Source organism: Cupressus sempervirens, chromosome 5 (genome assembly GCF_028749045.1).
Source record: "Cupressus sempervirens isolate cs-2001-9-10 chromosome 5, ASM2874904v1, whole genome shotgun sequence".
Classification (NCBI taxonomy): Eukaryota; Viridiplantae; Streptophyta; class Pinopsida; order Cupressales; family Cupressaceae; genus Cupressus; species Cupressus sempervirens.
Window position 1 is genome coordinate 691,628,391 of NC_143122.1, and position 5,665 is coordinate 691,634,055.

The 5,665-nt window shown below is 33.6% G+C and overlaps 1 pseudogene; it reads left to right on the forward strand.

Moving 5' to 3' along the window:
- The first annotated feature begins 1,556 nt into the window (after positions 1-1,556).
- On the forward strand, positions 1,557-2,492 carry LOC149557843 (putative pyridoxal 5'-phosphate synthase subunit PDX1 pseudogene; annotated as a pseudogene).
- The last annotated feature ends 3,173 nt before the right edge of the window (positions 2,493-5,665 follow it).

Consider the following 5,665-nt stretch of genomic DNA (forward strand, 5'->3'; position numbering starts at 1 on the left):
TCCTAACTAGCTCTTCGAAAAAGACTATTAACAAGTGACAGGTTAGAAAGATTCAATATTGCCTAACGATTTAAATGCCTTCTATATGGGCAGTTTTTTGAAGATGTTGATCATGTTTTTCTTCAGTGTGAAGATTGTTGTTTGTTTCTTCTTGGCAAACTTCTTTTTTCAATGCCCTGCCAAACTCTTTGTGGGATTTGTTTGAAGCCTAGCCAATGTTACATGCAAAATCTCTTCTAGCACTCATCTAGAAATGTTCCCCATCCTTGGTTGTTTGGGCTTTGTGGTGGGAAAGCAAGCGTATCTTCAGGAAGGAGTAATCTATAGTTAGTGTTGTCGATGACATAATTGAAAATTCAATTTCTAAACTGGTTACAACAAATATTAGGAAGAGGTCATCACAAATTGGCTTCTCCAATTGGGATAATCAAATTCTCAAAAGCTGGAAGCTTATATCTATTCCAAATCATTTAAGCCTCACAAATACATTGAAGAAAGATAGATTGAGTGTGAAATAGCATCCTCCAGACCAAGGTATTATTAAGTTGAATTTTGATGGTGCATCTCGTGGCAATCCAAGGATGTCTTGTATAGGTGTGTGTTTACGAAATCACTTGGGCATACCTCAATTTATAAAATCTTCACCTATTTCATGGGGCACTAACAATAATGTTGAGGTTTCAGCTTTGCTTCTTGGTCTTGTCGCAGCAACATCTATAAAGATACCTCGGTTCCAAGTGAAAGGGGACTCTTATTATTATTCAAGCTTGTATTAATAGACAAATTCAATGCAGAAGTCTAGCATACAAGCTAAAATGCCTGGCGCGTAATCGATGCTTTTAAAAATTACTTCCTCAATCATACTTATTGTGAAGGTAACCAATTGGCTGACTACCTCTCAAATTTAGGATGTGATGGAAAGGAACTAGATAGTTGAGATACAACTACACTAGCAAAGCTATACCCAAATTTATTGGATATCATTAACAATGAAACAAGTTTATCATGATTTATCATTTGGCACTCACTATGTCATTATCCAGTACCTTGTGCTACAAAGTACTATTGCACTCAGTCCTCCCAAATACAGCATTCACAGTTTACCTTTTGTGAACAGCTTCACACACCTTCAGTCATTAAGCTCACCTCAAGGGCCTTTGCAGTTGACAGGGTAGTCTTCTAGTGCTAGGGGGACTTCTGCATATGGTGGCAGAGAGGAAAGTGTAGGCTTTGGAAAGTCGAAGAGTTCCAGTTGGAAAGGTGAAGAAAATGCTCAAAATGGCAAGGTTTTTGGCTGGCTAAATGATTCAGGAGTCTTAACAAAGTGATATCTTTCGTATAAAGTTGAGGATAGCATCATCAACTTGACCGGTCACATGGCTAACAGAATCTGGTAGTGTCTGAAAAAACTAGTAGCACAACAAATGAAATGGCAGGATTTGTTGCATGTTCTTAAAGCATTGATGGTTGTTGCGGATGACAGGGTGATTGTGATTTTAAAATGCAGTAGATATCTATTTACTAGCTCCAATAATCTTTTCTGTCCAAGGAAAGTGATGGCAAGTTATGGAGTTGTCACTGCTTATAGCAATGGCACAATTTCTGATACTAACTCAAAGAAATCTTCATATGCCTGCAAGGTTGGTCTCGCTTAAATTCTTAGAGGGGGTGTTATCATGGATGTTGTTAATGCTGAACAAACTAGAATAGTTGAAGAGGCAGGGGCTGTAGCTGTGATGGCATTGGAGCGTGTCCCTGCTGACATCAGAGCTCAAGGAGAAGTTGCCAGGATGAGTGATCCAGGTCTCATCAAGGAGATCAAGAATGCAGTAACTATACCTGTCATGGCCAAAGCTAGAATAGGCCATTTTGTTGAATCCCAAATTCTTGAGGCAATTGGTATTGATTATGTTGATGAGAGTGAAGTGCTCACTGTTGTGGATGATGCACACCACATCAATAAACATAACTTTCACATACCATTTGTGTGTATATGCCGAAACCTTGGTGAGGCACTGAGTAGGATCGCTGAAGGAACTGCTATGATCAGGACTAAAGGAGAAGCTGGCACAGGGAATGTTATTGAGGCTGTAAGACACGTGAGATCTCTCTTGGGTGATATACGAAGATTTCAGAGCTTAGATGATGATGAGTTTTTTTCCTTTGCCAAGAAGATCGGTGCTCCCTATGAGCTTGTGAGGAAAACCAAACAGCTAGGAAGGCTTCTCGTTGTCAACTTTACAGTAGGAGGTGTGGCTACACCAGCTGATGCTGCCTTGATGATGTAGCTAGGTTGCGATGGAGTTTTTGTGGGTTCTGGTGTGTCCAAAAGTGGTGATCTGGCTCACAAGGTTTGAGCTATCGTTCAGGTTGTGACTCATTACAATGATCCCCATATACTGGCCGAGGTTAACAGTGGTTTAGGAGAAGCAAGGTTTGGTATTAATCTCAATGACACAAAAGTGGAGCGATATGCAGAGAGGTCTGAGTAGACTCTGGAGATTGGCCAAAGAAGGGAGCTGGATTATGTGCCCATTAGATTGATTGAATTATTATTGTGTTAAGGCATAAGTTAAAAACTGTAGTTGTATTCCAATCACTCGGTGAGTGAACTCAATATATAGAAACATTTATTATTGCTGTAGTGAACTTACCGTTCTCCTTTTGAGGAATTCGTATTCAATGACACTACTTGTGACCAATAGGAAGTTTTCTTTGACAAAAGAAAAGAGTCATATCCAAAAAATTCAGAGTGGCAGTACACACAGCAATTCAATCTACTAATGAGTTAGTTTAGACCAGCAAAGTATGTTCAGACTCTGACTAGAAAGGTCATTCATACTCTGAGATTGTTAATGAAAGTGTTATTGAGGCTGTGGACTCCTTAAATCCTTTCATGCATGCTTGGTGTCTCTTTTATGGTTGACAATTGCTTAACAACAACAAGGCTTGGGGCAAGATAGTGGGCGCCTCGATTTATTTTCTAATTCAGCAGGCATTTTGTAGCTGTTGATGGAGGTTTGCCCATTAACAAAGATCTCATCAGCAACTTCCTCTCAGATCTTGTGCACAATGCTATAGAAGGTTGTGCAAAATTACGGCCAACTTTGGACATAGTTGTAACAGTTGATGCAGACTATGTTAGGCCAGAATTACGGCAATGAACCCTTAAAAAAATATAGGCTGGCTACTGGGACCATACTTGGTGGAGAGAAATTTGTGCTTCAAGATCCAATACAAGAATGTTAGAGGTTATGATGAGTTTGACTCAAGTGCCATATGTAATTTTTTGAGAAAGATCTAAAGTGGTGTGGAGATTGCTGTGAAGTTTTCTGAGACAATGACTTTCTTGACATTTTGTATGGAATCTCCTGGGTGGTGATTTTGGGTGTTCTTTCAAGGTTTTTCCCGAATGAACCTTTGCACCTGTTTTTATTTTAATAATGTATATAGTGGCTCCGTCCATTTTATTTTTAAATATATATATACACACACACACACACAGAGAAATATTAGTTTGAAAAATATTAGAAAACTATGAGAAAATATTAGAAAAAACATCAGAAAATATTTGAAACATATTTTCAATATTCATATAAATCTATTAAAGTTTATGTACATGTTATTGATCTTTTAATATCTTAATCTTTTATGTTTATGTATATGTTTTATTCATGTTTCTATATATGTTATTTGTCTTAATGCCTTATTCATGTTTTCAATATTCATGTTTATTTATATGTTATTCATCTTTATGCCTTAATCTAAACTATGTAATTAACTATATTTAATGACATGCATCTTAAGGGGAGATCCTAAATTATACATAAGAATGCACATTAAAATGTACATATTTTATTTCATAGATATATGTATATATGTTCATTTAATATTCATGTTTATGTATATGTTAAATTCATCTTAATGTCTTAATCTGAGTGTAATTAAATGACATGTCTTAAGGAACCAAGTTCTAAATTATACATAAGAATGTAGATTAAAATGTATTTTTTATTTTGAACATAGATGTATGTATATTTTTTCATATTAAAAGTAGACATGTATGTTTTTAGTATTCACATTTTTATATGTACATATGTTATTGATCTTAATGTCTTTATCTAAGTGTAATTAACTATATTTAATGACATGTCTTAAATGGAGATCCTAAATTATACATAAAAATGTAGATTAATGTATATTTTATTTCATAAATGTACATGTAAATATGTTCATGTTAAATGTAGACACACATGTATGTTTTCAATATTCATATTTATGTATAAGTTACTTTTTTAATGCCTTAATCTAAGTATATAATTAACTATACATGCAATGACATGTCTTAAGGGGAGATCCTAAATTACACATATATAAGAATGTAGATTAATGCATAGGTAAGAATATAACATACATGTACATAAGAACATATAAAGAGTATGACCTAAAGAATACATGTTACAACATTTAATTAATAAAAATTAATTATAAGGACATAACTTGATTATATACAAATATAAAGAATGTACATCATATAAGAACATAAAGATTATATACATAAATGCATAACAACATTAAAAATCATAAGAAAACATAAACAATGTCTGGACATAACCCTAAAAGTAACTATAACTAGGCTAAAAGATAACACTAACCATAACCCTAACCCTAACTCAAACTATAACCCTAATTTCTAAGGCTAACCCTAATTTCAAACTCCTACATACTTACACTTTCTTAAGACCAATTATATATATACATCCACACTAGTAGCTCGAAAACAAAGAGAGGTACCTAGATCTACTTCTATTAAATATGTTAACAAAGAGAAGGAAGATATTATACAAGAAGTTCATGCAAGGTTCAAAACATTGTCTATCCATTTTAATTCTTTTGTATCTACCTAACTTAGTCTTCACCATCATACGCATGGCTCTAAATGATCTAACTGTAAAGTAACTACTAGTGTTATGTTGCCCCTAGAAAAATAATAGTCAAAATGGAGTATGCACATGAGTTGTATTTGATATACCTAATCATTCACCAAAGACCATAATTCACAATTCCTTACTATGAGTTTCTTCAATCCTCAACTAGATTCGATAAACATGTTTTGATACCAAATGAGAGAGCTATAGAAATGTTTTGAATTGCACTTCTTAGAAAATTATAAAAATATATTACTTAAATAGAATAAGATGAACCCTAAGTTATATTTCTTATACAATTAGTAATCAAACTACAAAATAGGAAACTATATATATTTTAGAATTTAACTACTCCAAATAATTGATCTAGGGGATAATATAAGATCTAATATCCTTAGATCATTCTTATTTTATATATATTTTTAATGATGGATTATGGACCAATGTGTTCAAATTAATAATTAATTACATGTTTAGACTAAATTTAGAAGGATGACCAAATTCAAGTTATGAAAATTACAAACATAAATAATCCCCCAAGATTTTGGGAGTGTATAATTTCTCCTAGTCGGTAATAAATAACCTCTTCTTAAATCTTTAACTCCTAGCCAAAGGAATATACTTTTTATCCAAAATTGAATCCAAAATTTATATAAAAGGGGTTTTCCTCCTTTCACTTTTGATAACATGAAATCAATAGATCGATAAATTTAAATCTTCCATGAATTTTTCAAGTT